At 42.8% G+C, this 21,669-nt stretch overlaps 1 pseudogene; it reads left to right on the forward strand.

Annotated features, from left to right (window-relative positions):
- The window catches only part of LOC131917894 (uncharacterized), a 103,964-nt pseudogene extending 101,064 nt beyond the window's left edge, over positions 1-2,900 (forward strand).
- The last annotated feature ends 18,769 nt before the right edge of the window (positions 2,901-21,669 follow it).

Raw genomic sequence — 21,669 nt, forward strand, 5'->3', positions numbered from 1 at the left:
GTGGGCAGCACTAACTGGTCTTAATGGGTAAGGTTTAAAAGGATGTGAAGTTGGAAGGTGGGTATGTGTGTGGACCTTGGGGGAGTTAAAGGCAGGGAGGGATGGAGGGGTGAGTATGGTCATATTTCACCATACACACATGAAATTCTCAACTTTTTATTGAAGTAGATTTTTTTTTCATACAATATATTCTGATCAGGATTGCCCCTGCTCCAACTCTTCCCAGATCCTCCCCAACTCCCCTTCCACCCAAATCCATATCTTTTCTTGCTCTCTCTCTCATTAGAAAACAAACTGGCATCTAAAATGAAAAACTAACAAAATAAGTGAAAATAAAAACAAACAAATCCGAAAAGGACAAAACAAACAAATGAACAGAAAAACAAAGAGCCGAAGAAAAAGCACAAGAAACACGTTTAGACGCAGACACACACACACACACTGGCATGCACAGAACTCCCCTAAAAATTCAAAATTGGAAACCATAATACATAAGCAAAATATACGTAGGGTAAGAAAAATAAACTTTAAAAAAAGCTCAGACAAAGCATCATGAGACAAAAAATCAAAACAAAATAAAATACTCCAAAAATGCCATTGTGTTGACCATTTACTGCTGGCATGGGGCCTGCCCGGAAGTGTCATTTACATATCCAGTGAGACTTCATTGGGGAAAAGCCATTTGTGACTGGTTATCAGTTGGGGATTGCTTCGGGGTTAGGGATTGGGGCTTGTGTCCATTTCCCTTCTCAGCACTGAGACCCCGTCTGGTGCAGACCTGCCCAGGTCCTGTGCATGCTGCCATAGTCACAGGGAGTTCACATGTGCTCCAGCCTGCTTTGCTCTGAAGGCCTTGGTTCTTTGGTGTCCTCCATTCCCTCTGGCTCTTACAATCTTTGAAGGGAGATGTTTGATGGAGACATTCCATTTAGGACTGAGTATTCTAGAATCTATCACTCTCTGCACCTTATTCAGCTGTAGGTCTCTGTATTTGTTTCCATCTGCTGCAGAAGGAACCTTCTCTGATGATGGCTGAGCAAGAAACTGATCTATGAGTGTAGCAGAATGTCCTTAGGTGTCATTTTGTTGCTACATTCTTTTAGCAGAACAGTACTATTTGACTTTCCCCTAGATCCCTGGTCTAGCTAATCTCAGGTTCTTGGCCACCTAAGCAGTGTCAGGGATGGGTTCTATCTCATATACTGGGCCTTAAATCCAATCAAATACTGATTGATTATGTCCACAGCTTTGTGCTACTATTGCATTAGCACATCTTGCATGCAGGTCACCATTATCTATTGAAAGGTTTGTAGCTGGATTGGTGTTTACCTTTCTCCTCTGGTAGAATGCAGAGTACCTTCAAGTACCATTAACACTTGTCAGTGGGGATGAGGGCTCTGGGTAAGCAGCAGCTCAACTTCTCAACATTCAATGAGTTGTGTAGGCATTGTCTTCAGCAATAAGATCTTACTAATGGTTTGTGGAGAGCAATCAATAGTCTTGGCCACAGCCTAGGTTACTTGGGGGTTTCCATGGAGCCCCTTTGGAAATTCAATTCAATGAGATGTCTTGTAGAATATTAGTTAAAGATGTGTTACATTTGTTTATGTTGTGGGATATGTGTTTAATAATGCAAAGTTGTGTTGCATTCTTTTATGTTGCATTTTTTAACTCTGTGAAACTATGTTACTTTGCCTGTCTAAAACACCTGATTGGTCTAATAAAGAGCTGAATAGCCAATAGCTAGACAGGAGAAAGGATAGGTGGGGCTGGCAGGCAGAGAGAATAAATAGGAGGAGGAATCTGGGAAGAGAGAGATCAGGGAGCAAGAAAAGGAGGAGAAGAGGACTCCAGGGGCCAGGCACCCAGCTACACAACCAGCAATGATGAAAGAAAGAAAGAAAGAAAGAAAGAAAGAAAGAAAGAAAGAAAGAAAGAAAGAAAGAAAGAAAGAAAGGTAAGTAGAACAGAGAAAGATAAAATTCCAGAGGCAAAAGATAAACGGGATGATCTAAGTTACGAAAAGTTGGCTAGAAACAAGCCAAGCTAAGGCCAGTATTCATAAGTATGAATAAGCCTCTATGTATTTATATAGGAGCTGGGTGGCAGGTCTGCAAAAGAGTAAAGAATAAGAAAACAACAACAACAGAGATGTAACCCATTCCTGGAACTGGAGGCTTCATTTGATGATGAGAGATAACTGTTGGGGCTTTTCTCCTCCATTATTTGGCAATTCCATTTAGATCACCTTCATATATGTATATATTTTAGGAAGGCTCTACTATATTAGGATTCCATACAACCCCTCCAATGGTCTTAGCTTTAATGCCCCTATTCCCTTCCTAACTCCTTTCTTGCCTCCCCTCCCCAGTTACCTCCCCAGTTTCTCTCACTCCCCCCCGCCCCCGTCTATTCTATTTCTCCTTCCTGGGGAGATCCGTCCCTTCCCCTTAGTCCCTCACTCTCTACTTAACCTCTGTGGTTTCATGGATTGTAGCTGCTACTTGAAGACTTAACAACTAACATCCACACGTAAGTGAGTACACACCAAATTTGTCTTTTGGGGTTTGGGTTACCTCACTCAGGATGATATTTTCTAGCTCCATCCATTTGCCTGCAAATTTCATTTTTTAACAGCCGAGTGATATCCCATTATGTAAATGTCTCACATTTTCTTTACCTGTTTCCAATTTCTGGCTATTATGAAGAGAGCAGCAATGAACATGTTTGAAAAGGTGTTTCTCTAGTAGGGTGTAGAGTAGACTCTGGGTACATGCCCAAGAGTGATATACCCGCACCCTGATGTTGATCTGTTCCCTGTTCCATAGTGGCTGTACAAGATTGCACTCCCACCAGCAAGGGACGAGTGTTCCCCCTTCCCCACATCCTCACCAGCATGAGCCGTGATTTCTTTTATTGATCTTAGCCATTCTACCTAATTTAAGATAAAATCTCAGAGTAGTTTTGCTTTGCATTTCCATGATGAAGAAGGATGTTTTGGACATTTCTTTAAGTGCTTCTCAGACATTTGAGTTTCCTCTCTTGAGAATACTCTATTTAGGTCTGTGCCCCATTTTTTTTAATTCGGTTATTTGTTTTCTTGATGTCCAGAGTTTTTTAGTTCTGTGTATGTTTTAGGTATTAGCACTCTATTGGATGTGTGATTGGTTATATATATTCTGTAGCCTGACACTTTGTCCAAACAATGGTGTCCTTGGCCATACAAGCTTTTCAGTTTCATGAGGTCCCATTCATCAATTGTTCTTGATGCCTCTGCAATTGGTGTTCTGTTCAGAAAAAAACAAAAAAACAAAAAAACAAAAAATCACCTCACAAACATTTCACTTAGGCCATAGGTTATTGTTTTAATTTTTTTTTTCAAGACAGAGTTTCTCTGTGTAGTTTTGGTGCCTGTCCTGGATCTCGCTCTGTAGCCCAGTCTGGCCTTGAACTCACAGAGATCCACCTGGCTCTGCTTTCCGAGTGCTGGGATTAAAGGCTTGCACCACCACCACACGGCCATTGTTTTATTTTTTTAATGCCTTCATTAGCATAAACTTTAAATATTTATTTTATTATGTATGTGCATCTGTGTGTGAGGATGTGCATGTGGGTAAATGTGGTGCCTGGGGACGCCAGCAGTGTCAGAGTCTCCTGGAGTTACAGGCATTTGGGAACTTCTCTACATGGGTGCTGGGAATCAAACAGGTTCTCTGCAAGAGCAGTGTGTGCTCTTAACCACTGAGCCATCTCTCCAGCCCTTAGTAGCATGTATTAATTATGCATAGTGGGTCTAATTATTACATTTTTGTATGTGTACATAATGTACTGTGACTGTATTTGTCCCCCGTTACACACTTACACATCTCACCCCATACACACTCCTGGTGGTCTCCTTTCTCTTCCCAACTAACTCCCTTCTAACTCTCATGTCCTTTTTTATGATCCACGCTGAGTTTCCTTAGGGTTGCCTACGAGATCATGAACATCCATTCTATCAGCGGCTACACTACAGCAGAAAATATCTCTCCCTCCCCATTCACTTTTTCATTTCTTTTAGTGTGCGTGTGCGTGTGCGTGTGTGTGTGTGTGTGTGTGTATCTAAACGTATTTTTATTTTTCTATTTCTGTTTTATTGCCTAAACTTTTGGAATTGAATCTAAAGACATCTTTGTCTAAATCAACGTCGTGGAAAAAAAGGGGGAAAAAAACCCACCTTTCTAGTAAATTTCTAGTAAAATTTCTCCCAAATTTCTAGTAAATTACTAGAAATTGCATTTCTAGTAAATAGAAGATTGTGCCAAGTACTGGAAGCCACATCCAGAAGGAAAAATGACACATAGTTTCACATGTGTATGCCATCTGCAAACATTGAAGCACACAGGCAGAGAGCAGCATGCTCGGCTCTGGGCTGGGGCTGGGAGAACCACGAAATGAAAAGCCACAGGGACCAGGCAGCCGTTAGAGAGGAGCAAACACTTGGATGCTCTGCAAGAGCTGCCACATGACACGAGGAGCCGATGGAAGGGCTGAGTCCTTTGTTTCGCAGACTTGAGACTGTGGGTCTCCTTAGGAACCATGCTGGATATTTAAGGGCACAGGTGGGTTTGCTGAGTATATTTGGCTACTTCTCTGAATTCATCGTTTCTAATGTCACTTTTTCTTTTCTTTTTTGGTTTTTGGTTTTTCAAGACAGGGTTTCTCTGTAGACCAGGCTGGCCTTGAACTCAGAGATCCTCCTGCCTCTGCCTCCCAAGTGCTGGGATTAAAGGCGTGCGCCACCACCGTCCGGTTGTTTAATGTCACTTCTTATCTCATAAATGTGTTCAGCTGTGACTTTCCAGTATTAATGTTTGTAAATGCATACCATTCTTCCAGAGCCCCAGTGATGGAGGCGTCTGTGTTTCCAGTTCGACAGCTTCTTAGGGAGCTGACCACCACACTCAGGGTGTTGTGAGCCTAGGGGAATCTTTCCAACCACTCATTTTAATCGCTTTTATACTAGTAAAGTTACAACGTAAGAATCTTGTTTCCCTTAAATAATTTAAGCTTAACAGACAACTTACTTCTACTGGTGATTTTATGACTTTTATCAAACCCAGAATCATCTTTTTCACTAACTAATTCATACATTTAGTGTTAAGCATCACATATATTTAGCCATTCGAATTTCCTTGGCTGCTTCAAAATACAGACTGAATGCAAGTAACTGCCTCAAACACTTAAGGCAAGCAAGGGAGAACTGCAAACATAAGAAACAAAACCCTCCCAAGCATTTAAATCACCCATTATTCTGCTAAATCTGCCTTATATTTTTATACAAAAAACATCCCTTCAAGTCTTTCAGAAATCATTTAAAAATGAACAGAACATGCACAGGACAACATACAGTTATATTTAAACAGAACTTACATAAGAATACACTGCATTCGTATACCTCCAGAATTATAAATTATTTACCCAACTAAGAGGAACAAGACAAACTTACCAAACCAATTGGCATTACAAGGTCAACAGCTAGGACGGCGACATGGTCTCAAAATTAAATACCCTGGAGACCCCAGGCCCAAGACCCCAGCTGCTCTGGGATCAGTGTCTTCTTGCAGGCACACTTTTATGTCCTGGCCTCAGCAGTAGCAATTCATGACCTTCAGTCATATCAATTAGTTAATTGAAATTTCTGACAAGCCGGTGGTTTTTACCCTTAGCCCCAATGACCTGCTCCTGAATGATTAACAGTTAAGTGCTTTCTAGATCTGGATTTGGGTTTTAAATTTCATTTTCTGTGGTTCTCATGTAAATTGCTGCCCTGGCACCAGGATACTCTCATGGAATTTCCAGCCACCTAGCTGTCACGGTGTCTCTCTTATAACCTTCTCCTGAGTGCTGACTATCTACGCCCTGCCAATTATTTCTTTATTCATTGAGAACACCTAATCTGGATATGTCAAAAATGCCACATTTTCCGTCCATGTCTGACTCCCCTCAGTATTTCTAATTAAATTTTGTGTGGCTAAGAGAGAATTATAAAATACCCAAACTGAGATGGTATGCTCGGCTTCCTGGGATGACTGGTCCACGGAAGCTGATTTCAGCATCTTGTCTCACCACCCTGCTGTTCATTTTGGCTCTCCACGTATCTTTAGCGCTGAAATGAGATGTCTATGTGTGAAAATTCCCTTTTGTACCTGACAGCTAATGCAAGGCCTGGCCAATCGTGTGTGTTCAGCAGGAGTTGAGCAAATGAAAAAGATGGTAAGACTGACGAAGGGTTGTTCTCCTGAATCACTTCCCCTTCTGCCCCCCAGGCACTTTCCTGGGGGAGTCACAGATAGGAGAGGCAGGGCTTTCGAGAGCATGTAAGAAATGCTTCCTCCATCTCTCTTTTGGAAACGTGACGCTCTGTGTCAACCACAGCATCCCTCAGACAATTAGACCCTCATTCTGAGCTTCAAGCTGATGCTGCTGAATATTTCAGAATTTTATCCAAATCCTGCGATGTTTGCAGGGAGGGAACATGATCACCAAGTGACGGTGCTTCTGACCCACGCCCGACCCTACCCTTCCATCTCTCGGCTAGCCTGAGGATGCCACCCAGGGCTCTAGGTCATAGGCAGGAAACACCAGATGGTGTCATACCAACTAGAGATAAGGCAAACCAAAGAAGCGCATTGATGGGAGGGTGAGGTGTTGAACAGATTACATTACATTACTGTCCTGGAAGATGGAGGCTAGAGGCTGGGTAAATTCCAGTAATTGACTAGAGACTTTGAAGAATTTTTTAAATGAGGGAAGCAACACTTTTAAAACATAGCTAATGCTGATGGATAATGTGAAGACCCTTTATGGCAAACATTGCTGGCTGCTCACTCAATTTCCTCCCTCCTTTTCTTCCCAAGAAACACAACTCCTAATTTGTTCAGGGAGAAAGAGCAGCAAGCTGAAAAGCTTTACTCCCAGCCTCTCTTGTCGTTAGGAGCTATCTAGTGAAGTTTCAATAGATGTCTTCAGTTGAAATAGAAGTCCATGAAAGTCCTTAAAGTGGGGGGAGGGGCACTGACTTGTGTTTAGCAATGAGACCTTCCACCACTTGTCATTCCGAGTCTATTCTAAATTGTAGACATTCCGGCTGGACCTCTGGCAGCCTTCTGTGTGCCTGAAGATGGAAGCAGAGAAAACTAAAAGAAATGCTTGGGTCCCTCATGACTTTGTAGAGCCTTCCATACTGAACTGGTGACGGACTTCGTTCTTAGGAGCGCCCACAGAATTCCTGATATAGCCTAAAATGATGGGTGTCCGTAACATAATAAACAAAAGATACATTAACTCATAAAACAAAAATTTAGTAAGCAACATTGTATACAAAGAACTGGAAAGACAATATGGGGACCAGATATAAATTCTACCTGCCAGGAGGTCACTGCCTCCAAGAGGAGATAAAACGTGTGTACCTAAAAAATAATCTGAGATAGATAGTGAAAAGTCTCCCATGACGTTAGGCCATAGGTCATTAGCCTAGGGGACTCCCTGAAATGCTGAGGTATGCTATTCCAAACAGCAAATTTGAGGAAAAATGATGCCATCACAATGGATAGGAGAGAAAAAAAATGGTACATTTTGTCAAAAGAAAGAGGTACACATGATTGATAATTTCTTCTTACTGACTGTTCGCTATATAATTCATATCTATGAGCCACTTGGGGCCAGAGGTAAAGATGGCATTAAGAGCCCTGCCAACCGTTGGCGGCATGAGCACTCCCATGGAAGAAATTCCCCACGTCCATGGAACGGAACTAATAAAGCAACAGGAGAGCTGTTAAAACCATGCTGTGGCGGCTGACCAATTTAGCGCTGGGCCCCTGCAGGAGCAGTAATTAACTGCTTTGATCCCTGCTCCTGTTCACCTAGGTAAAAAATAATAAAGTATGTACCTGACCCTTCCCCTGATGCCTTAGGGAGTCCTACTACATTAAACCTCTTCAATTTTATGAAAGAAAGATCATTTTTCCTGTTATTGTATAGAAAAAAAAATGGTTTCCCAGATTTCTGAGATCCAAAATGGCCTCTTTGCTTCTACCAGCTCTTTACTGCAGGGACTGCCATCCAATGTTTCCCATTAACCCTTGCAGTGCCCATATCTAGCTATGGGAGATTGTGACCAGTCTGAAAAGGCACCCAACATGGTGTCAGAAAATATGAGCTCAGGGCTGGGGATGAGGCTCAGCTGGTAGAGTACTAGCTTTGTGTGCATCAAATGCTGGGTTAAGTCCCTGGCACCCCATTGGGCATGGTGGCACATGCCTTATGAATAGAAATGGTCCCCATGGGCTCATATATTTGAATGCTTGGTCATTAGGGAGTGGCACTACTTGATAGGGATTAGGAGATACGGCCTTATGGGAGGATGTATGGCCTTGTTGGAGGAAGTGCGTCTCTAGGGGTGGGCTTTGAGGTTTTAAATACTCAAGCTAGGCCCAATGTCAGGCTCTTCCTGCTGCCTGTGGATCTGGGTGTAGAACTCTCAGCTACTCTCCAGCACCATGTCTGCTTGCGTCCAGTCATGCTTCTGACCGTGACAATAATGGATAAACTTCTGAAGTTGTAAGCAAGCTCCAATTAAATGTTTTCTTTTTTAAGAGTTGCTGTGGTCATGGCATCTCTTCACAACATTAGAACATTGACTAAGACACACCTATAATCTCAGCATTTGGTAGGTGTTGTCTGAAGGATCAGAAGTTCAAAATCACCCTCAGCTACATCCGAAGTTCAAAGCCAGCCTGAGTTATAGAGCCTATATATAAAAAAGCAGACAGAAAGAGAAGAAAGAACAGAGAGTACTAGAGGTGGGACTTTACTTTTGTCTGTGACTTGACTACCTCCTAAAGCATTAATTTTCACATCTCTCATCAAAGGAAATTTGGGAGGGATATTCAATCACACTGTGAACCTCTAGTTAGCATTTGTGTTAATTAAATAAAATTAACCTTGGGACAGGCAGGAGGCTGAGTTAGCAGCTAGTTGACAGAAAGTAATCATAGAGCATCAGAGGGCATCTGGAAGAGACAGAGAGATGCACCAGAAGTGGTAGGGAGGGGTTTTGAGTGGCATGCCTTGTTTTGTTTTGGCAGAGTAGAGGGTCAGGAATGGGCTTTTGGGGAGACACCAGCAAGGAGAGATTAGTTGCTACTAAACCTCTCTGAGCTAGCAGGTTTTCACCCTAGCCTTTGAATCTTCAGTCTTATTTATAAATAGAACAACAGAGATTTAGTTAAAGCTACCATTAGTGGCAATGATAGGACCAGTGCCTGCAGGAACAGAATGCCCACTGGGTTGCAGCCTAAGCAGCCAGGCTGCTGCTAGAGAAGTAGGATGGTAACTGTGGAGTTGCAATTGCTGGCTGAAATAGCAGTAGATTAAGGTGCAGCCACTGTGCTAAAGATAAAACAATAGGAAATCACTAAAGTCTTTCTTACTCATGAATTCATGATAAAACTCTAGAATTTGCTTATATATTAGCAGGTACCAAATGAGTATTTCTGCTGTTTGAATTCTAGGCAGCTCTGATTTGTTGAAACAACTACTTTGTGATAAATGCCCTATAAATCCCAAGAAAATTACCTGGAGGTTTTTTTGTAAATGTACTTTTTTTCTTGTAAGTTTGAGGTCAGTCATGGCTATAGCAAAACTCTGCTTTAAAAAGATTTCTTCGGTGGGTGAGCTGGCCCCAAAGTTGTAAGGATGGGACAGCTGTCCCCATTACTCATCTGTCATGTGGTAGCAGAGTAGGGGAGAGATGCCCTTCCCTACCCCATTCCATTCCACCCCTTTGCCCATCAATGCTTGAGGCAGGTGGGAGAGCTGGCCTTGAGGCCATAAAAGCGAGAGAACTGACCTTGTCCCTCACCAGCCAAACACTAGGGAGAGCAGGCCCTGCACCTCGCCTGAGCATCACAATATAGACAATCCTATTGATGGAGGTGTGGGTGAGCTAGCCCCAAAGCTGTAAACATGGGAGAGCTGTCCTTACTACCTATCTGTCATGGGCAGCATGGGTGGGGGAGAAGTCTTCCCCAACCCCTGGCCACCTATCAACTGGCAGGCTGACCAACCCTGCAACTATCCAGGCCCAGAACCAGGGTTATGAGTTGAGCCACTCCAACATCCACCCCATCTGTGATCTGCTGGAGCATGTGAAGGGACTGGTCCTGCAGACCCAAAGATGCAGGATCTCTATGACCCAGGATAACAACAGGATAACCAAGAGGAGTCCCAGTGAGGGCCCAGCATTGATAGTGTAGCCAAGACCAGAGGCCTCAAACCAGACCAATGACTCTTTGCAATGAACATGTGCAAGTAAAGATGTATGGATAAAAGGGTTTACTATGTGACTCACTGTGTCACAGTACAACTTCCATGATGAGATTGATTTTTCCTTTTCTTTTTTTTCTTTCTCTTAAATTTTATTTTACTTTATTTTGTGGGGGAGGTTGCAAGGGCAGAGGGTGGATACAGAGGGACAAGAAAATGAATGGGATGAAGATGCATGATGTAAAAGACACAAAGAATAAATAAAAAGAAAGTTAAAAATATTTTAGATAAAAAAAAATCTTGGGAAAAATAAAACTGAAAACACACAAAACCTAAGAGATACTGCAAAAAGCAACACTTGCAGAGATGTTTACAAGTTAAAATCAATCAACCATCAATTAGGCAGTCAAGGAAGGAAGGAAGAACGAAAGGGATACAAAAAACAAACAAACAAACAAAGTGTTATACAAATCAAAGAATTGGAAAAAGCAAGACCAGGTCCCAAACCCTAGATTAGAAGGAAGGAAGGAAGGATAGATGGATGGATGGATGGATGGATGGATGGATGGATGGATGGATGGATATAGATCAGAGCATAAATAAACAAAATAGAGACCAAACTCCAATCACTGAAGGCCAACAATGATGAAATGAAGAGCCGGAGTTTTGACAAGATTAAAGTTGACAAAGCTTTGCTGCCCTTACAGAGAAAAGGGGGGCAGGTGGAATATGCAAAAGCAGAGCTGATAAAGGATGCATTGCACTGGCACCCACAGCAACACACAGGCTTTTCATAAGTAATTATGCAACAACAAATTGTAAGGAATGAATGACTTTCTGGACAGAGGTGAAATACCAAAACTGAGCTGTGGAAAGATAGGAAACCTGAACAAACCAGTAACAAGTAATCACATGGCATCAGTAAATCTCTCAATAAAGAAAATCCCAGGATTAATACCGTCAATGGCGAATTTTACTAAATGTTTAAAGAATCACACCAATTCTAAAGCCATATGAAAACCAATAAATGTAACTCATACCAATTTGATGATGGACAAAAATCATATGGTCATCTCAATAAATGCATAAAATGTATTCAATAAATCCAGCATCTATGCATGATCAAAACAAAAACTCTTTTTTGGCTTTTCAAGACAGAGTTTCTCTGTGTAACAGTCCTGGCTGGCCTGGAACTCACTTTGTAGACCATGCCGGCCTCGAACTCACTGAGATCCTCCTGCCTCTGCCTCCCGAGTGCTGGGATTAAAGGTGTGTGCCACCACTGCCCAGTAAAAAAAAAAAAACAAAAAAAAACCCAAAAAAAAACTTTTAAAAATTAGATATAAATAGAATGTACTTCAAAACAACAGCTTTAACCACAGTGAAGAAGGAAAAGTTAATATTCTTTCCTCTGATGTCAGAGACACAGATGTTCAGTTTTGCTACTCTTACTTACTGGAAGTCTTAGCCACAGCAATAAGACAAGAAAAGAAATAAAAATTCATCCAGTAACAAAGAAAGGGTTAATTCACCCCTGTTTGCAGATGTCAGAACTTTATATGGAGAAGCATCCAAAGATTTCACCCAAACTCTGTTAGAACTGATAAATTAATTCAGGAAAATTACGGGACATAAAAGCAACCTACCGAAGCACGCAGTTTCTTTATTAAAAAAAAAAATCACAAAATTGTTGACAGAGAAATCATGACAGCAATTTCACTCATAATAATTATGACATTACCTAGGAATAAATATAAGCAAGAAAAAAACGGGGTCTACACAGGAGAGACAAAACTGATGAAACCGAAGAAGATACACACACAAAGACATTCCATGTTCGTGGGCGAGAAGACTTGGTTCGTGGTTGGTTGTTCTAGTTTACTTTCCGTTGTAATGAATACCATGGCCAAACACAGCTGGAGGAGATTTATTTCATCTTACAACTTCCAGGTCTCACTTCATAACTGAAGGAAGCCAAGGCAAGAACTGAAGCAGGGCCCATGGAGGGACTACTTGCTGCTCACTGGCTTGCTCAGCCTGCTTTCTTATACAACCCAGGACAACCTGCCCAGGGTGCTACCACCCACACAGGGCCCTGCCACATCAATCATTAATCAGGAAAATGTCCCCACAGACATGCACACAGACCAAACAGATAGAAGCAATTCCTCAGTTGAGGGGCCCTCTTCCCAGATGACTATGGCTTGTATGAAGCTGACAGAAACTAACCACACAACGGTTGAAATATCCACACTACACAAAACAGCCTACAGATTTGATGTAATTATTATCAAAATACCAATGGTACTATTTACTAATACAGAAAAAAACCCTCCTGAATTTTGTAAGAAATCAGGAAAGACCCAAAAGAGCCAAAGCAATCAGTCAAAAGGAGGAAACCTTGACAGTGTAGCACCCGGTTTCAAATACATCTAGAAACTGTTTATCAAGCAAGAGATTCATTTGAAGACTACATAAGAAATCGGAATCAGCAGAAAATGATTTTAAAATTTATGAGTTTCCCGGATAAACATTTCTCAGAGAAGGATTTACATATAGCCAACAAATATTATTTCAAAAAGTGCATTGGGCTGGGAGTAGGGCTCAGTGGTAGAGCCTTTGCCTAGCATTTCCAGGGTTAGAGATTGGATCCCCAGGACACACATCTCAACATCAGTGACCAGAGAAACTGCAAATCAAACCACAGCGAGTGATAGCCGTACCCCAGTTACACAGTTGTTATCAAAAGATTAAAGGTACCAGTGCTGGCGAACACAGCCTCAGCTCCACTCTTACCTGTGTCGGCCTTTGCCTTTTCTGTTTGAGTATAGCTAAAGGTTTGCCAGTGTTGCCTGTCTTCTCCATAACTGATCATCTTTTGTGTTCATGTATAAGAGTACATGCAGTTTTCTTCTCAGGTGTGATCTGCCTGGCTTTATTCTCCACCCCTCTTCCCCCCTCCCTCCATTCCTCTCTCCCTCCCTCCCTGTCCTCTTTCCCCTCCCTTCCTCCCTCCTCATCCATCCATCCATCCATCCATCCATCCATCCATCCATCCCTCTCCCTCTCTTCTCTCTCCCTCCCTCCCTCCATCCCCCTCTCTCTTTCATTCTCTCTCTCTCTCTCCTCTCTCTCTCTCTCTCTCTCTCTCTCTCTCTCTCTCTCTCTCTCTCTCTCACATGCCAAGGCTTCAGTCCAGGACCTCATACATGCTAGGAAAGTGCTCTACCACTGAATTATAGCCCCAGACTTCCAGCCGGATTTTATTCTCAAACGTTAGAGTGTATTTTCTATTTTGTAAAGCATTGCCTAAAATGAAAATGACTTCTTCCCATCATGCTTGCTAGAACTTGCTGATGAACACTGGCCTGGGATTTTTGTTTTTTGGAGGAACATTTTGGATTGCAGATTTAGTTTCTGTAATTATTATAAGCAGGAAGGCTGAACATATGGCTGATCCTCTAACTGGAGCATGGTTGAGAATTAAGGGAGTTATGAAAATAATCAATGGATATTAATATTAGGTGTAAGCTGGGTCTGCTGTGGGCAAAATGGGACATTAGAGCTCTTAGAAGATCCCTATTTCTTGTGTTTCTGTTTGTGAACCTAGCCTGCCATACACTTTCTTATCTCTTACTATAGATTGCCTATTTCTTCCTAAATAAGTTTTGGTAAGTTATGTTTTTAAGGAAATTTTACATGAGATGTTTTGTTGAGAACCTTTTCAAAATTTTTTCTGCTATTTTATTTTGATGGGTGATTATTTTTTAAAATCTCTAATACATAGGTTCCCATGCCATTCTTGTTTTTTGTTTTGTTTTGTTTTGTTTTTTCTTTTGAGGCAAGGTTTCTCTGTGTAGCTTTGGAGACTGTCCTGGAACTTGCTCTGTAGACCAGGCTGGCCTCAAACTCACAGAGATCTGCCTGCCTCTGCCTCCCAAGTGCTGGGATTAAGGCATGCAGCTTTCCTGCAACATTTTTAGGACACCTAGTTTAATTGTTTTTTTCTAAGAACTCTGTCCAATTTGAAACCTCTGGGATATCTTGAGAATTTCTTGTGCTTCCTTTGTATCTAGCCAACGTCTGTATGTGAGAAAATAGGAATTCTATAGCAACTAAAGATCTCTTTATGTCAATTTTGTTATTTTATTCAAATCTCTGATATCTTCGCTGATCTTTGCTGTTTATATCAATAACAGAAACATAATCCAAACAACACTTGTAGATTTGCCTGTTTCATCTTGAGGTTCTATCAGTGTCTGTTCTATACATCATGAAGATGAGGTTCTATCAGTGTCTGCTCTATGCATCATGAAGATGAGGTTCTATCAGTGTTTGCTCTATACATCATGAAGATGAGGTTCTATCAGTGTCTGCTCTATACATCATGAAGATGAGGTTCTATCAGTGTCTGCTCTATGCATCATGAGGATGAGGTTCTATCAGTGTTTGCTCTATACATCATGAAGATGAGGTTCTATCAGTGTCTGCTCTATACATCATGAAGATGAGGTTCTATAAGTGTCTGCTCTATACATCATGAAGATAAGGTTCTATCAGTGTCCGCTCTATACATCGCGAAGATGAGGTTCTATCAGTGTTTGCTCTATGCATCGTGAAGATGAGGTTCTATCAGTGTCTGCTCTATGCATCATGAAGATGAGGTTCTATCAGTGTCTGCTCTATGCATCGTGAAGATGAGGTTCTATCAGTGTCTGCTCTATGCATCATGAAGATGAGGTTCTATTAGTGTCTGCTCTATACATCGTGAAGATAGACAGAACTACAACTTTGCAGTTGTCGTACACTCCCAACAAATCAAACTTTTTATCAACACGAAGTTGGATGCACTTAAGTCGTTTTATTTCTCTCATGCTGAGTTGTCTTAGGATACTGTGGGAGTTCTCCTTGGCTTAGAGTTGACTGCCTTGTCTTTCTTAGTCCCTTGCCTTTCAACTTCTGTGATCCTCTATTGTGTTTTAAAAAAAAATGTTTTGTGCAAATGGCGTCTGAAGAGGTGCCTTGCATTTGGAGTGTTTCTTCCATCAACAAGAATTGTAATGCATCCTACAATGTCCAGACTGTGTTGTGGAACCATTCCTGAAAACACAGTTCACATTCTGTGGCCACTTTTATCTGCAAATAGGGCTTGTGGTTTCTGTCTGTTTACCTTTTCCATGGTTTTTCTCCTTCCTTAGCTTATTAGGACTTACTGAGTATTTTAATTATTCACATACTTTCTCTTCCAAATACTTTGAAACTTACACACTCTGCCAAACCCAGAAAGACAAATGCCATATGATCTCACTTGTATTTGGATTCTAAAAAAGTTAAACTCTGTCAGAGGAGACAGTGGTTGTTATCAAAAGTCCTAGGAGGGGAGATGTTGATCAACGGGTACAGAGTTGCATTTAGAGAGGAGAGATAAACTCTGTTGTTGTATGGCACAGTGAGGAGACTATAATTAAATAACAATGTATCATATACTTCAAAATAGCTCAAAGGGAATGCTCTTGCCACAGAGAAACGACCAGTGTTTGGTATAAGTACAGCAGTTACTGATTTGACCATTCCATGATTCAGAACTGGATCCCACAGTGTGGCAGGGGTAGTTGGTGGTGCTCAGTCACCAACTGGCCCTCGAGTCAAAGCAGCTCTCAGAACAGTGTGAGCACAGAGACCGGTGGCATTGGCTCATTCTTCCTGGCATCCCTAGAAGGGAAGTAGATTAGAAGCCTATTAAACTTTCAAAAGAATGAAGTCTAACTTGAATCACAAAACAGAATCACACCCTTTGATGCAAGCCCCAGGGTCAGTTTATAGAGCCAGATCCTGTTAAATGAATGGTATCCGGACTCCCTTAAGGAAGGACCCGATTTTAAAAAAATTAGACTGTTAGACATTCTGCCCACCTCCCTCTAAGGGACCCATTGCCGTTTACAGTGGTGCGTTGAGGAGAAGAAGACAATCAGCTCTCTGGAGATCCTGTTGATCTGAACTGACCCTGGTTCTAAAACACCTAGAGAGTCACTATGGTCCCTCAGTAACAGTAGGCGCTGATGGAGGTCAGACGATCGTTGAATTTTTGGAATAAGTCCACTCACAATGAGACCAGTGGTTCCCTAACTCCACCTCATGGCTCCTTTTCCAAATTCCAAAGTGCAAAATTGAAACAAACACACTCAGCCACAGGCAGGATCCCCATTTTGGTTCCCTGACCTGTGAATGAGACTATGATGGCTACAAAGGCCAAGAAGCAGCCACAAGAACTGTTCTCTACCTAGAACAAAACTAAGGTAAAAGCAGAACGCTTTTCCAGTGGGGGCGGGGTGCAGAAATTAGTTCCAACACCAACAACCACATGATGCAAAGGTGGCGATTTTCACCCCGTCCCCATTCAGCAGTCCTGTTGGCCTGTGCAGGTGGACGGACCTAGGAGAGTAACAGTGGGTAATCACAAGCTTAAGCTTAACCAGGTATTATCCCATCTGAAGTTGTTTCATTAGCAAATGTGGTTTCCTTGCTTGGACAAACTAATACCCGCCTCCCGGTGTCTGATATGTAGCTATCGGTTTGGTAAATGCTTTTTTAATGCATCCTTATTAATAAAGGCCACTAGAAGTGTTTTGCTTCCAGCTGGTAAAGCCAGAAATACATTCTCACTACCCTATATCAGGCCTCTATCCCTGTGTCAGAATTTAGTCCATGGGGAACTTCATTATGTTTCCCTTCCACACCACAGCACGCCAGCCCATGGCGTAGATAACATTCTGCGGGTTAGATTTAAGGAGTGAGAAGGAGCAGCCGATCTGCACTTATTGGTAAGGTATTTATATGTTGAAAGGTGGTAAATAAATACTTTTTTTAAAAAAATTCAGGCGTCTTCCACCTCAATGAGATTTCTATAGTTTCTCTCAGGCAGGTGCATTATGGTATCTTCAACGATGAAGCTTGTGTGTTGCATAGGCCCCTTCTGTAACCAACGAGGTAAAATGCCTAGTGACGTTTGGAAGAGGACACCTGCTCATAGAGGCCTGCTGCTCCAGCCCATTTGCCGAGTAATGCACAAAGCTGTTGGTTTTGCGTGGGGGTGAGAGCAGAAGATGGTTCTGCAACACCTCCAGGCTGCCTGGCATGCTGCTCTGCTGCTTGGGACACGCCACACAGCAGGTGCCGCTGTACTGGAAAGTTTTGGTGGCAGATAGGAATGCTATTTGGAGCTTTTGGCAAGTGCTGGAAGGTGAGCTCAAATCTTGGAGCAGAGACTGCTGTGTTCTGCAGATAACTGTTCTCTTTTTGAGAAGGGAATTCTTGGCCTGCCGTGTGTAGGACACTTACTAATGAGTCACCAAGCTATCCCATGGTAATGTGACCTAAGCTGTCTGTCCTCAACTGAGTACGGTCTGATCACAAAGTCAGGAAGTGAGTGCGCACAGCAGCACTCCATCACTAAATGGACCTGGTATCTGAAATTGAGCCTGACGGGGCGCAAATAAGTCATGTGAGAAGGACCCTACGCCTGTGGTCCCCACTCCTGCGGCCCTGCCGCTTCTTCCAGCCATAACTGTGACTGCATGAGAAGTCTTACAATTAGCAGACAGGAAGAGCAGACTTAAGTCTGACTCTGGAGAGATATGTGTGACATACAGTCACCAGGAAGAGTACACCCGTAGTACTAGAGCCCCTTTCTGGGACATCTCTGGAGAACTGTGTATAGGAAAATACTCCCACTGAGAGGAGAGCTGAGCAGTGCCCTGGATGCTCTTTTTACTGGGAAGAAGTGGCCACATTGTACTGATTCATGGTCTGTGGCCAATGGTTTGGTTGGATGAGATGTGTACGGAATGTGGTTAGAAAATTGGTGACAAGAAGGTGTTTGTGACCTGAAGAACGATCGCCAAAGAATAAAACGCAAAGGAGGCTCTTAGTACCTAAAAAAGCCTAATGGCTAAGATGGCATGTTCTGTGGAAATAAGTCGGCCCCTTTCCCCAGTCACTGTGGCCGTTGCCCGGTGAGCTCATGAGCAAAGTGGCTGTAGGCCAGGAACAGGGGCCGCACATGGATTCGACAACATGTGCTTCCGCTCATCAAGACTGCTGTGGCTTCCACTATTGCCAAGTCCCCAATCCTCCTGCAGCAGAGAACACCACTGACCCTGAACATGAAGCCATCCCTGGGGACAGATTATCCAGCTGCTTGGTGGCAGGTGAATTATATTAAGCTTCTTCCACAATGGAGGAACAATGTTTTGTTCTGAGTGGAATGGATAATTAGTCTGAACATGGATTTACCTCCCAGCACATGGTGCTTCTGCCAAATCTATGACCGTGGACTTACAGAGTGCCTTCTCCACAGTCCTGGCATTCCTTATTGCATGGCTTCTGAGCAGGGAACTCACTGGCCAGCAAATGGAGCAAGAGCAACGGGCCCAGTGGCTTGACCATGTTCTCCATGACTTAGTCAAAACCATGAACTGATAACTTACTGGCTCCAGAATTTTGATTTTCATAGTCCTGGAGGCTGAGAAATCCAAGATCAAGTCATCGGCAGACTGGGGCTTGGTTAGAGCCTACTGGTGGTTCATGCCCGGCTGGTGGAAGGGGAACACAGCCGTTTATACCACAAACCTCATTTGGGAAAGTTTAAGCTAATCACCTTTCCCAAAGGCTGCAGAACCCAACGGCATCACCATTAAGGGACATTCACTAATATATACATTTTGGGGGACACACATTCAGACTCTGGCATCTATCTTGATAGAATATTGGAAGGACCCTTTGAATATTATAATAAAACAACTACGTGGGAACGCCTTGCCCAGCTGGGCAAGGTTCTCCAGAAGGCTACCAGTGTTTTGGCCTAGCATTCAGCAAAGGTTGCCATCTTCCAGAATCAGGATTTGTAGATCTAAGAATCATGAAAAAGAAATGAACCCCCAGTGCATCCTTGGCAAAAATTTTGCTCTCTGTCTCTAAGAGCATGTGCTCTGTTGTCCCAGGAAACACACACATACACACACACATACACACACACACACACACACAGAGGCTCCATTGAGCTGGGAAAGCAGGCACTTTGGACTCCTTATGCCTCAGAATCAACAAAGAAAGGGGTTACTGAGCTGGGTGGAGGAGGTTGATGCTGACTCCCAGCTCAGACTGGGGACCCGTAATGCTGATAAAATGGAAGCGAGGAAGAGGGTGTCTGAAATGAAGATGTCCCTCAAAGCATCTCGCAATAGTACTACATCCTGTGATTAAAGCCAATGGAAAACTAGATCCCAGCTAAGCAAGGGCTGCTTGTATCCAGAAGTTTTCCTGTGTCCGTCCAGTCCCGCCTGGGCAGCAGCCGTTTTTATAAAGTAATCACTCAGAGGCTTAATATTAATTACAAACTGTTTGTTCTATGGCTCAGGATTATTGCTAACTAGCTCTTACATCTTAAATTAGCCCATTTCTATTCATGTATATTTTGCCACATGGCTGTGGCATTATCAGTCTGCTGGCATCTTGTTCCTTGGGTAGCTGGATGGCATCTGCCCTGACTCTGCCCTTCTCCCTAACTCTCTGCTTGGATTTCCCACCTGGCTCTTATCCTGCCTTACCATAGGCCAAAGCAATTTTATTTATTAACCAATGGAAACAACATATATTTACAGCATACAGAAAGACCATCCCACAGCATCTACTAATGGTCCAGACCCTGTAGGAAGGAAGGACCACATCCAGGCGGGCTTCATCATATTGTCGAGCTCAGCCACGTGCATTTTATTCCTAATTGTGATGCTTGCTTGGTAGATTGACCCCTTCACCTTTATACAGTGCCTTTATTTCTTCTTGTAACAGCTTCGTTCCTGAAAGTTTGTTTTGTCTAGTATTCACACTTCCATTCCAGCTCTTTTATTATGATGTGCATGCAACGTGTCTTTCTGGTCCCTCTTCTTTAACTGATTTGTATCTTTCAAGTGTGTCTTTTGGTGACAGATTGGGGAAGAAAGGATGGAAGTTGGTCAAGTCAAAATGCCATAGAGCTCATCATTCTCACCAGGATTCAGAAGGTGTTGTTGTTGTTGGGTTTTTTGTTTTGTGTTTTAATAAACCTCCTTGGAGTGCTGCAAACCCGGTTAATGTCTGGAGTTCCCCACAAGCTGGGTTTGGCCATTTTTGCCGTGCTCTACCTCTCATGTCGATGAAGTTTTTCTGTCATTTTGAAAGTGCTTCACTCATATTTCTCTCTATCTCTCACTTCCCTGAATAGGTCCTCCTGCCTTCGATTGCATAAACCACTCAGCACAAAGTAATGTTTCATCAAACACCCCACAAGTAGCAAAAGCCATGCAAAAGGACGAATAAATAAAAGAAATGGTGGATGTGTGCTGGTAGGACCCGATGTTTCTTAAGAGGGTAATGTTGGGCGTGGTGGTCCCCAGGGCTCAGGAGGCTGAGGTCGGAGTATTGCAATGGAATTTAGCAAGCACCTGTCTCAAATGACTAAATGGGAGTGTAGCTCAGTGACAGAACATTTGCTTAGCATGCACTAGCCCCAGGGTGTGATCCTCAGCACGAATCCAAGGCCCTCTCTTGCATGTGTGTGGATTTGAAGTGTTGGAGACCTACCGGTTCCTTATTTTCTGTGAGAGCTAAAAGTCCTGGACAAATGGAAGTGAAATGGATGTAGATGTGCTTTCCTACCTGAGTGTGAAATAATGGTGGGAGCCCAAACCACAGGGAAATCGATGTGTGCTAATCTTACACCCCCAAATTCGAAAATGAAGATGGAGACACTGTGAAGGGCGAGGCTTAACGTTTGACATTTCTTTCTGACGGGCACAAAGGCAACTTGTTCCCAGGACTCTTCATATGTACTTATGCACACACACACATATAAATGGTTTTGGCTGTGCAGGTTCAGATATGCCCAGTATCAGCTACTGCATTTTAGTGAAACAGCATCAGTCCCTCAAAGCATGTTCAGATTTCAATTATATGACACATTAACTCTGAGCGAATGCATCTGACACAGGCTCTGCTCTTGGTCATTCAGTCCACAGTCTCTCTAATGGCAGTACATTATAATCAGTGATTAATCATAGCGGATTGTGTATGTGTGCGTGCGCACATGTGCACAGGCGTATCGCATGCCATATGTAGTAGTCTGAATGATAATGGCAGTCATAGGCTCATATATTAGAAACCTTCGTCCCCAGTTGGTGGAACTATTTGGGAAGGATTAGGAGGTGTGGCCTTGTTGAAGGAAGTTTGTCACTAGGTATGGGCTTGGAGGTTTCAAAAGACCATGGCATTCTCAGTACTCTCTCTGCCTCACTCTTGTCTCAAGATGCAAGCTCTCAGTTACTGCTC

The sequence above is a fragment of the Peromyscus eremicus genome, chromosome 1, assembly GCF_949786415.1.
Source record: "Peromyscus eremicus chromosome 1, PerEre_H2_v1, whole genome shotgun sequence".
Classification (NCBI taxonomy): Eukaryota; Metazoa; Chordata; class Mammalia; order Rodentia; family Cricetidae; genus Peromyscus; species Peromyscus eremicus.